At 39.2% G+C, this 13,259-nt stretch overlaps 1 protein-coding gene across 3 annotated transcripts in view; it reads left to right on the top strand.

Moving 5' to 3' along the window:
* The first annotated feature begins 5,992 nt into the window (after window positions 1-5,992).
* Window positions 5,993-13,259, top strand: part of LOC105277165 (brain tumor protein) — a 95,352-nt gene continuing 88,085 nt past the window's right edge. For 2 of the 3 annotated variants that reach the window (XM_011335347.3, XM_011335346.3), the window contains exon 1: window positions 6,018-6,847. The gene's annotated coding sequence lies outside the window, so the exon portion shown is untranslated. Of the gene's footprint in view, window positions 6,848-13,259 lie in introns of all 3 variants that reach the window. The other variant, XR_002193116.2, reaches the window with a different exon arrangement.

Here is a 13,259-nt window from a genome sequence, read left to right as displayed (position 1 = left end):
CGGCGCAGGTAACGGGATAAAAAGAACCTGGCAAATTAAAGTATCGAAAATCGCCCAGTGCTTTCTCGGAATTTTTATCTGACGTGAATTAAGTAAGGGACATTCATTACTATTATTATTATCGTTATATCAACAATATAAGAATTAATTTGAAAGAATAATGTGTGCGGGACCGTACAATTACAGTGAAGAGAAGAGAAATTAGAGAATTAAGCAGGTGCTGTAAAATTATGTTAAAATAAAGCTTAAAAGAATATACAAGCATTTAAGGATTATATGGAGCGTATAAATTTTTATAATCCTTAGGAAAACTAGAAAAAGAAGATATTTATTAATATTAATATTATTAATATTAATATCATATTTAATTCTTTATTCTCCAAAGTGACACTACGATAACATCAAATAATTACATATTTGTTCGAAAGTAGACGTCAGAGAAACACAGAATAATAATAATGGAACAATTAGTCGACGATTACTGGCAATTTATTTAAAAGTGTCAAACGACGTTTCGACCTCAAATCGGGTCCTTATCAAGTATACAAAGTCGATCCCTAAAATTAATAACATCACTAAGTTTAAAAAATACAAAATTAAAATAACAATATTGACGTGGACTTACTAGCAGAGAAAGACTTAAAAACATTCACGGGGTAACAAAGGTTCCACAATACACATCTATAGTCGGTGGCAGCCAACAAGAAAGTGGAGTCAAGACGTAAACAAGATGTTATTCAAAATAGAGTCGTATGTACCGGGTAGACTCTCAGTATCCTTCTGTAGATTAATAGTATGTTCGTGTCTTTTAATGAATATCATCTCCGCTAACAAACGTTTCCGCAGATGCGTCTCCTGATGTAAGATATTAATATTTTGCCAATCAAAACAATGGCCATTCGACGCACTATGTTGACTGACAACCGACCAACAATCCGGGTCCTTCTTTATATCGGATCTATGTTCTTTAATACGTTCTTCCAAGTGTCTCTTCGTCTGACCGATGTAACATACATTACAATCTGAGCAGTTAATTCTATACACTACTCCCATTTTCTTACTATTCGCAATACAATCCTTCCCACGTTTGATGAAACAATCCAATTTATTAGGAACCGTGTACGCAACCGAAATTCCGCAGCTATTCAAAATTCTCGTCAATGTTTCACCGATCCCTCGTACGTAAGGAACAGTAATGAAACAGCTATTCCGTCTAACATCAGAGTTAGCGCTTCCATTGTTCACCGTATTTCTATACTTAATATCTTGTAATCTTCTAGTAATGCGTCTACTGATAAAATCCTGAGGATAACAATTGTTGGCCAGGATTGTTCTAACTTTATTGATATTCTCCTCATGGAATCTACCGTCCGACAGTAGCACTGCTCTGTCAACAAGGCTATTAACAACACTAGCCTTATGCATCACAGGATTACCCCCCATAAAATTGATATAGCGACCAGAAGACGTTGGTTTCTGGTACCAATTGGTAATCAACTCTCCATCGTTACGCATAACAGTCGTGTCCAGATAAGATGATAAGGACCCGATTTGAGGTCGAAACGTCGTTTGACACTTTTAAATAAATTGCCAGTAATCGTCGACTAATTGTTTCATTATTGATACATCCTAGCTGACTTAATTTATTAATACAGAATAATAATTCTTAAAAAATATTACATATGTACCTCTCCTGTTATAAGATTAAATATATAAATCTATAATATTAAATTTTCTAATATTTCTCGCCACCGCATGCTGTGTCATTTTTAATATCATATAAAGACAAAAATCTTATTATTTTGTCCCCTCAATTAATTTCTCGTACAAGCGAATGACAAGTCAAATTGTTCCCATAAGATCGGCGCTAATTACAAGTCGTAGCACAAGGGATCGGAGTGTGTCGTAGGTCGGGGAGGCGAACGAGAGCAACGTATTTTAGTGGTACAACACGCGTCGCAAGATTACCAAGGAACTCAGCGTTTTAACGATGTCGGTCGTGATTAATAGATCAAGAAACAAAACAGAATCATTTTTCTGCAATTTTTTCGAATTTTGTGTATTAGAATGTACCAAACTTTCTGCAACACGTTGTGACACGACAATTAATTAACGAGAGTTGATCGATGCAAAGCGGAAATGTGACAATCTTGGAAACGTTCGTCTACAAAAGCAAGAACGATTAGGGTTTCAAGGATTCGAGTGGAGGAGAGTGCTCGTTGTATTTGTCACGGCTGTATGGCTCCGGAATTGTGCGCGTGTTGCATGTTTCCTCTACAGTAAACCACGGGCCTGCAAATGGCAGCTCGTTACAGAATTTTCAGGGAAACATGAGCTCTCGGCTCGCTTTTGCTGTTAAAAGATCGCTTTCACACATGGGTCTAGGTTCGTCGTGATCGTCGGTCAGTCCTAAGAAAACACGTTCCCTTGCTGCAGAAGCATTCCTCTCACCGAGAAAAGGAACCTGCGTCGCACGAAATGTTTACAGGCGACCCAGGAGGTATTCTCAAAAAAGTTGTAAAAACATAACACGTATGAATGGGCTACAATGGGTGCACATGGACATCGTTCTTGAAGAAGCTGTTCACGCAAAACCTTAGAGTTTCGAATTTCCGGCATCCGGAACGAAAATGTCTTTTTTATAAAATACAATAGTACAGAAGTTTTATCAAAAACGCATTCTTACGTATTTACATAATTAAAAAAATAATATAACTATGTTATTTCAATAGTATTATATAGTACATAACGCTAACTACTCATGTATCGCGATTACGATTGTGTCGTACGGTAATGAATCCTTAGAATAAGCGACAAAAATAACAACGTGATTAAGTGCTGTGATATAGACAAATGCGCACTATGCAGGCGAAACAGACCGTCTATTTCGTAATTGGAAATTCAATATGAATGTGCCGATTGCAAACGAGGTGTTTTTAAATAACTCTTACGCTACCAATGATTTGATATTTCACGTCGGAATATAGCTTCGTTAGAAACGAAATAGAAAATCAAAGTTGTCCTCATTTAATTATGAGCGTCTGGAAGTCTGATGATTTGCTTTAAAGCAATATTACTTCTTCTTCTTCTTCTTCTTCAAGCATAATGAGTTTTCAGATCCTTAATAATCTATTATCGCTTTGTCTCTTCTGTTCAGCAGTTTCTGGCGGATCCATCGCATGCAGAGCGGATTTTCGTGAGCAAACCATGATTATTGTGTGTAAACGATAAACCAATGCATACAAATAAAAATAGATACTCGTCACGCAACCGTGTTTGTTGAGTAAATGTTTTCTTCCTTTTTCCTGAAGATAAAAATTACGAGATAGCGTTTCCGATTATAAAACATTTCAAACTTCAATTTATCGTGTGAAAATTTATTATGTCGTGCGAAATCAGCATTATTAAAATTTTTCCAAATAGTAGCTTTTTAAACAAACCTTTTGGAATCTTTCATTTCAAATAATCTAAAATGCACTTAATGTAATAAAAAGAAAGCTGAGCAATAGAAAATTGGTTTATAAATTTCTGATTGAAAAATCGTTTATACAAATCTCGTTTTGCTAAGCTCTCTGCCCCCCGAACTGAAAATTTATATGCAGGATAAAGTTGATCGAAAATGTTTCTCGGCGACTTTATGACTAGCGTCTCGCAAAAGAGGAGTCCACCCTTACATGCAGTAAACGTCGCATTCTCTCGAGTTTGTTTCTACCCCTCGTTTGCCCCCAGGAGCCCTTGGCCTCGGTTCCTGCCACCTGCTAACCCCTGGCTCGCCTGCGACACGTCAATATTCGCTATCCACCCTCCGAAAACCTCCACCCCTACTACCGCCATCCCAGAGGCTAGAGGGGCGCAGGCGCTCTAGATAGACTAGACTGCACGACGGAGCTAAAACGACGTTGGTACTGAAGAACAAAGCGATCGGATATGCTCGTAGCACCTCATATAAACGCTATACATTCGTAAAGCCGCGCATTGCAAACGATAAATGCGTTTAGAAGCTATTATTTGCAACTAAGCTACGAAATGTAAATTTCGAAATGTAAACGCAATTGTATCCCAATTTCATGACTACGATTACAACGCGATATGTATGCAGATACAGAACAGTTCAATTTACGCAAAACGAATGCAAAATTGATATTGATGAAATACGGGAGACTGACAGTCGTTTGTTTAAATTCGCAAACTGACAAAATTCAGCGAAGCTCGAATGTAAAATTATTTTCTATAATTCCTATTATTTTTATATACCTCGAACATAAAAGAGATTTAAATTTTAGATTCAATAATAGAAACGCATATTAGTAAATCTGATACAAACGCGTTGACGTGTCAGGCGCCATAGTACAAAAGTCAATAAGCGGAGTATATAATCGAATCCGAGGAGGCGCTCTTCGTAATCAAATTACAAGACCAAATGCAGCATTTGTATGCATTAGTATCGAACTTTGGTGAGTTTCGCCGTTGAGACTGCGAGTTCGATTAAAGCTCGGTTTATAATTCACAAGATGGCTGGAACTTAAGGGTACGCCACACGCGCTTTAAATAAACATTATAATAAATGTGAAATAGCAACAGTGCATGATGCCATTGTAACGCCGATAATCTACAGCAAGATTGATGTCAAACGAAAAATTATTTTAAAAGTGAAAGTACGTTTCTATAGCAGCGTCATTTATATAATCTTTTATAATTTTTCTAATCATTTTAAATAAATTCGTGCTCTTCAGATGACAACTTATAAAATCAGAAAAAAACAATTTTCAGAAACGCTAATAAAGTATTGATGCTTTCGGTTAAGCTATCGTAAAAAGATAATAGCCTATTAAGAAAACTTGCCAACATTGTCCTTGCTCTTCTCCCAACTCATCTTGTCAACATCTCGCAACACATGTCTGACACGTATTATACATCGTATACAACGAATTAATGAATTATTGCAGCACACGATACTGCACTTTCTCGCGAAAAATTAAACGTTACGATATCGTCACGGTAATACGATATTTTTAACATAGCAAACAGTACATACTATTTAGAACTCATAAAAATCTCAAAAACATTTCAATGAAGCTTTTCTTGTTATAAAGTCGCGCAATATGACATACTATTTTTACAAGCTTATATATCAAGAAAATGTGATTAATCAGATTTATAAATCAAATTATGCCATGAAATGAATGAAAATTACAGCTCTGCTGCAGCGAAACAGAAATCCTCATTTTACAAAAAAATGGTCGCATTTTGTCATTTACTAAGCGTCTGTTTGCTTCATCATAATGTACAACGAAATTCCGTAATTTTTTCAACAAAGTGCTATCGCGCGAGCGAGTTATTAGTTAAAAGCATCCGTGTGCGGCACGAGCGATATAAATACTGCATACCATGAAAAATAAATTAAGGAAGTCGCTGGAACACCATGCGCCACAGTTACACCCCCAGGTCGAACAATCCTTTATGTTGAAGCGAAATTAGTGCCGAGGTAAATCGGTTACCACGACTTGCGTCGACGGAAATTCTTTCCCAGGAGTGACCAGCTGACCGACCGGCCGCTGCGCCCTGGTGCCTCGAAAACAAAAGCGATCAAAATAAATGGTGAAACGTGAACTTTCCTAATGCTAAAACAGCTTGCTATTTATGCGCAGTCGAAGAGGTGGCTCGTTTTTCATAGGAGGTGGAATTGTCTCGGGAAAACTCCGAAACGACTAGAAATCGAGAATAACCTCGACAAATTAGTTACTTGATACGAGTTTCCCGAAACGTTAAACTTAGCTCGCTCGAATGCGATATCTCTCGAGAGAATCAAAATGTCTATATGATTCAAGAATATCAACCTGCGCGTAGGCTGATGACAAATATATAATTCGCTCTTCAAGATTATTATTTTAATGTAATTAGTCGGGCGCTTGTCTTAATAAATAATAACTTTACCCTTATCACTCCAAGTGTGCTTGTTACGCATTCCGTCAATGTCGCAATTAAAGTATGATACTTAAAAACTCGTATATGCCGAGAATAAGTTGGAGTTGCTAGTCGATAGTCGCGCTAAACAGTTGAAGTGATAAGGGTTAAATTATTCTTGCAATACCGATTGCATTTGAGTATCCAATAGAAAAGAGATTTCAAACATTATTCTAACTATCGTGATGGAAAATGGTCCAGAAAATAGCAGACAAGGAGGCTGCGAGATACTGCGAGATATCAAGCACAGATTCGGCTGGCTGCGCTGGTTTAATGGCGATTTCATGCAGAACAGGCCGAAGAAATCCTCGAAGGTTCGCACGAGCGGTAAATATCGCGGGGGCGTACGAACCTGCGCTCAGGTTCGCCTCTCTTCACCTCCGCACCCTGCTTTCGCACCCGCCATTGCTAACCCCTCCTACGGGGTAGGTTTCGCATCCCCGCCTCGCGTCTGTCGCCTCGTCGACTGCTTCGTCGACTGGCGTCAGCGCCGTCAACGTCGTCGTCGGCGTCGTCGTCTGATCCTTGTCGACATAAGTTCCGGCGACGATAGATCAGACGGAAGCGAAATCGCACACGCACACGGCGAAATCGCGTCCTCTCCCGCGCATATCGCAAGCACCCTCGCGCACTCGCGCTGCGCTCGGAAAAATACCGGAAGTGCGGGGAGACTCGGTACGCTCGAGCGATTTAGTGTTACTTGTTCTATTGCTGTTAATGAGTGTTTTTTCAAAATAAAAAAAAATAAGCGTTACCAAAAATTTAAAACGGTCCTAAACGAGCGAACTGATTTCAAAAGCTGTGATTCTCGATCTCGGTGGTGGTTTACATCCTTGTCACGTGGCAAATGTGTGATGAAAACGCGTCGCATGGCTGACCCAAGGTAACGGCATGTTTGGAAAATTAAATTTAAAATTCTCATCCTGTAGGGTTGAAATTGATTTTTTCACGTGTACACAATGACTAATATATTAGGATTTCTCTAAATATGTGAGAAAAGATTTTTTATTTTTTCCTCGAGAAACATAAACTCGATTTTTCAGCGGAAAATAACGATAATTTTCGTTCGCACTTTACTCACATTTTGTGAATTTATCTTTGATGCATCTCGGCGTGACCTCTCATTCTTGCGAGTATCTCGGCGTCGTCTAACCAGATGCACTTCGTATGAGCTATTAATATGAGAACCCTATTTCGGGCTGTTAGTGTGTTTACAAGCCCGCGCTTGCCCCGTGCATGAAACGGAAGTACGGCGGATTTACTTTTGCATACGGCGCGTTGTGTGGAAAGTCGCGTTTAACCAGGTGAACGACTGCACGTCGCAATTTCTCTGAATTAATTAGCTCGCGTTCATTGTCAGCGAGCGAAGTTGCGTAGAGCATGCGTCAATCAGCAGATCGCTCACAGAAACGCCAAGAAAAACGCGGAAAAAACGGTGCATTAAGAAAACATAGTGCATCACCATAATTAAGGTCGCTTCCTGATTTAGATAATGATTCCATTACCGTTCTTTCTCTGCGGGTGCAGAACCTCGCTACGATTAATGATAAAACGAGTAACTGCGTGCTAATGGATGTTTACAAAGTTGACATCAATTACTTTTTTGATAAAATATGAACGCATAAAGATACAAGAGAAAATTTACATATATATCAAATTCAAATCCATTATGCAAAGCGTAAGCTTTCAAAGCTGCAATTGAGGCTTCAATATCATATCGCATCATTTATGGGCTTTCGAAAACATAAAACCATAATTGCAGGTTTGCAAAATTTTCATAACGATTCGAACTTGAAGTTTAAAGAGTCGAAAGTAAACTCAATGATACATAAACGTCGTACATGACACTTCGTTCCATTATCAATAATACGTTTTAATATGTAAGAGAAACCATAATATTATTAATGGGAGAACATGTCGGACTATTCTGGTATAATAACGAGATAAAACCTCGGAGCGCCTCTATGGCGGTGATGAAATTGGAATAATTACTATACGATGAACGGATGTAAAGCGAAATCGTCTCGTGTTGTTCGACGCGGAGACTGGCCATCTCTTAATGGTCCTTTCCTTCCTGTTCTCTCCACATTCGCGACCGAAAGATACCGAATACGTTGTTGCGTAATGTTCAACGGAGGAGAAAGTCGGCCTTACGAAGGAAGACTGCGGAGTTCTGTTCGTGCGAGCGCACGTGGAGCGCGCAGACACGTCTGTTCTGTAACCGCGATTACCCGGCGTTACACAAAGCACAGATTTCTATCGCACTTTCGACGGATAAAACACTCGCTCCGACCGCATTATCTCGCCCGCGTATCTCCACTGTCGAGTGCTCTGGGAATCCGCGCTTTGACGAACACTTTGATCCTCCTCGTGAAACGGGAGACTCCTGAACTGGATATTTCGATGATTAAAGTATCAAATTCAGTTTCGTATTTGCGTTCCCGAATAGATATTTTGCTCAAGTTATGTAAAAAAATTATGTCTACATCGGTACCAAATATTTCGCGCAAGTTAATATCAGTTAGCTAAGGCAAATCATATGTAATGCTATTTTAGAACATTTTTTTAAACCTCATTACAGATTTTATACTTTTATATATGATCGAATTAAGAAGAATCAAATTTAAATGCGATGCAATGCGCAATCAATATATTCATAATATGGTAAAATTAGATAAAATCAAATAATGTCCCTTGAATACAAGAGATTGATATTAGTACTATGTAATCCAATATTGAAGCACATACAATAATTCACGATGCAATAATGCTGATTATTCAAGATGCCTATGAGCACTGCAGCGATTAATCAAAACTTTCTCGAAATGGAGCACTTATTGACGGGCGTTTCCGAGGAAATGTTAATGGAAAGGAAGAACACGCTTATTTGTTAAAACGAGCTCGTCGACAGGCGCTTTTGATTCAAAGCTGGCTTTGTCTTCGCGTAATCACTACACGAATCCCGATATGGATGACGGTTGCAAGGAGACTGCGCTTTTCCCACGAAAGTACACCGCAAGGCGTACCTTTTTACTGTCAGATATTCTTGCCATAACGATTCCCCTCGCAAAGAAGTCTTTAGCCCAAGCTGGATAGCTCGTTATACTACGGCGCAAAAGAAGAAACGGAAGGCCGTAAAGAGGAAATTTTCCAGCATGGCTTGTTCCGCGATATAAGAAGAACATTATGTTATAATACGACTTATATATTACAGTATCTCGTCAAAGTTATAAACGCCCTGGCTATATCATTATTTCGAGCAAAAAATCCCGCGAGTAATATCTCAAAATGCGTTCCGCGTTATTAAATTTATAGCGGTGCGTTAATATCGAGATTACATCGCCTTGTTAATCGTAGAATTTACGCTCGTACATATATCCACGTTTTTTATCCGCTACGACAGCCTTGAATATCCTTGCACAACGAATAAAAGCTTTTTATCTGTCAGCAAGAAATAAATTAAGACTCTCTTGATCTGCGTAACGTCAATTAAAGAACGCTATTATGTATTTATGCTGTCAAGCTATATTGGCATCGTATGTATTTTCGAGCCTCGATCGTTTGTAGTTCCCCGCGACTGAGAAATCTTGTTACATACTTCAAAAAAGTATTGAAAAAAGTGCTTTTAATGCATATGATTTTATGACGGTGTATTTTGGCCCATGCACTGATGCATTCGAGAGCAACCGGTTGTCTTTGTCTCAACGACGTCTGACAAAGGCGAGTCCGTAATAGCGACCGTTAGCGCGTGTCATAAGAGCGGCGACCGACCGCCGTAGGTAAAAATTGCATTTTCTCATGAAAGTCGGATGAATCATACCGCGCATCGTCGGCGCCGGCAGCGCAATTCCTACGGTCGTCTTCTCCTCGAGGTTACGCTCCCGGCCCCGGTTACGGAGCGGCGTAATAAGATTTTGCCGTGTATTTCGCTCGCTCGCGCCACAAACTCGAGAGTCTCCTGAGAAAGGAGACCACCCGCTCCGTAATTGCGCCCTCGATGAGCCGCTAATCCGCTGTCGACCTTACGACTAAAATTGTTTCAACAGCGAGCTTATCGTAGTCGAGACGACGGGATATTTAATCAGAATCGAATCAATGACTTCTCGGAAGCGCATCGATTCACGCATTTACTTTTTAAGTGATACTTGTTACCGTGACGAGATTCTCATCTTGATGACGCATATAATAGATAATTATATTTCTTTTATCTACGATGTTTAATTGTTTTTATTTTGTTTTCTAAATTGTTTTAATTGAGTGTTTGGTAAGAGTCAGTACGATTTACAAATTATGTATGCACTATTGCTACGTTATGAAGATAAGAAGCTGACGTAAAAATGCTGTATCTACAAAATGTGACATCTCGTCAGTATCTATGCGCGCGTAATAGGTGTCGATACATTCCACGGAAGATGAAACCTCTCCTTCCCACATCCTCTCCCGTGTATCTCCTCCTGTTTCAACTTTCGATCGCATTCTATTTTATGTGTCGGTGAATCTAGGTTATCACTTAGGCGACTACTATCGCACATCCATATTTTCTCCACGAGAGAACGCGTAACCCTTGTCTCAAAGTGCCAACAGTGATATAGTTTTTAGTAAAATTTCAAAAGACTCTCGAAGAATTATATTCGTTAACTTCAAGTAAAACAGAAATTTTATTTTACGTCAAACAATTAGGAAAAAATATATATTTGCAGCGATATGGGTGTTTTTCTAAACAAGTGCACATGACGCATGAAAAAAAAGTTACCGAAAAATTTAAACAATCTCTCACGTGAGAATGGAATGGAGATAAATCTGACGAAAGATTTACTCAATGAAGAAGGTTTTTTGTTCTTTAGTTTTCCAGACAGTTTCTGCTAAATTAACCGTTGACAGTGCGCTTTTCGTACTTTGCATGATCTTACGAGGTAATCCTGTTCATTTCTGTCACTTAACTGGCATGAATATGTCCAAGAAAATTCGGTGTATCTCTGCACTAGCTATATCTCTGACGAGCGAATATTTTATCTTGACGTGCACATACCGAAAGAACATGTTAAAATATTTAAGATCTATATCATAGAAGATCATCAATATCGAGATGCAGCCTTTTATATATTTTCGATATATGATAACATTGTCGCCTAAAGCGTATATTACGCAATTTTCGCGTATATTACGAAATTTTCAATATAGAGATAATTCTATTTTCAATTAATTAAATAACGAAAATTCAATCAATTTCCAAAAAATAAAATATATTTTTAAAGAGACAATATTCATATCACAAACAATTTTCAGTATATATTCTTTACATTTTTCAGACTCGTATTATATCATACCGAAACCTTGTTAGTTTAATATATCTTATCGCGTAAATGACGATTTGAATCTCCACTATCTGGATTAGATTAATATTTCCATTTACTTTAAGTCAAATTATTTGACCTGGTCGACATACGGTTCACTTACAATTGCCTGCGGATCTCTGGAATAGTAACGGCTGGTTAAAGCACGGCGAAGCGGCACGAAACGCGAAGGCACGAGGAAAGTTGAATTAATAAAGCAAAGCTCACGGAAGAGAGAGGGAGAGAAAGAGAAGGAGAGAGAAAGAGTAGCGACCGCGCACCGTATTTATAGATCGCCTTGCAAGTAAGCCACTTTGGTCGCGTTCAATTACGCTTCTTCCGCGTCGTACCGATATGCCCATTTTGGCCCAATCTCCGTTCTCCATTAACTCGATCGTTCGACGGCTCAATTTAAATCACCCAGCGCGGTTATCGACCCGAGGAAAAAGGATATAAGACACCGTACAAATGCGCGGGCGAAAAACAGATGCACTTCTTTTCATGAGACGAGATGTACTTGCAGAAACTCCATCGAGTAAAAGTCGGAGACTTTCGCGAATTAATCACGAGTGAATCAGCGTCGCGGATTTAGTACACGTCGTAAGAACAGCTGTAAAATATTTTTCGTTAAGTCGAGTCGCTTTTTCAACTTATAGTCAGAATGCTATGGGTTTAATGCACTCGGTTTGATGGTAGGCGGACAGTAGCTAGAGACTACTTGTACACGGAGTAATCGAAGTTTAAACTATCCGCTCTTTAAAGTCTCAACTCAAGTACTCGACCAAGTGCTCGAACGCCTGGAGTGAGTGTGTACTCGAAAGCAGCCAGAAAGGCAGAAAGGGAAACTTTGTTTTCTATAATATGGCCCGGGTTTGTGTAATTTAAGCTTCGCTACCGCGTAGATTCCCACCAAGTTCTTGCTTAAAGAAGGGATCGCCGTTAAGATGTCGCAAGACACAAAATAACGTAGAATGAGAGTAATGTTTCATCTTCTCCGTCGTTTCTTTAGTGCTTTTTCTCCGTTGCTCGTATCGTTGCGCAAGATCGACGAGAGCGAAAGCTTGGAGAACCGCGGGAGAGAAAGCACGGAGACTGTATCCACGTGAAAGAGGAAGCAGCCTTCTAGCCGAGTGCATGATTAATGTCTGGCAAATTTAACTAACCGCCACGCCACCGCTGATGCGCATACATTATGACGACGCAGCATCAATGTAGCGCCAAGAACTCTTCGCCTAAACGTCGAAAACGGCGCCGTTCAGACGAAACAGTTAAACTTGACGACGTATCTTACGAGCAGAATTCGAAAGAGCCGGCTAGCCTCGTTTACTTTAGTCCGAGAGAATCTAAGAAGCCGGTGATTTGTGAAAATATATTACTTGAGAAATAAATTTCGTTATGTATCTTCTTTTGTCTTGTTTGCGTGTTTATATGTCTCATTTATATACGTACTAATATGTATCACGTTAAAAGTATAATTTCTCTCAACATATATATTCGCCTGGACATGTATTACTATTCAACTGTATCTACTGTGTCGCAAGTTCAAATGATATAATTCATGTAACTGCTTTATTAAATCAACGCTAACGTAAAGTTACGAGGTAAGAATTAAATATGTGACAGCGCAGTAACCGTAAATTTGCACGTATTTAACGACATGTTTAAAAATTCCTAATTCGTGACCATCTAAAATTAAATTACGGTCTCACGGTGTTTCACCGAAACCTCGAGGTGACGTGGAGATTTCTGGCACGACAATAAAACTAGCGGCCACCTGTGAACCGTGCGAGGCGACGGGTAACATGATACACTGACCGTGATAAATTCACGATTTAATGATAACGGCAAACGGCGGTTTACGTCACGATAAAAACCAATTAACTTCGCAGAACACCGGACCCGAGTCTGTCGTCATCCGCGACTGTAAAGGGCAGCATTTATTAGCGCGAGGTGTTAATTAAT

Source organism: Ooceraea biroi, chromosome 3 (assembly GCF_003672135.1).
Source record: "Ooceraea biroi isolate clonal line C1 chromosome 3, Obir_v5.4, whole genome shotgun sequence".
Taxonomy (NCBI): Eukaryota; Metazoa; Arthropoda; class Insecta; order Hymenoptera; family Formicidae; genus Ooceraea; species Ooceraea biroi.
This window is presented reverse-complemented; position numbering and strand designations above follow the sequence as displayed.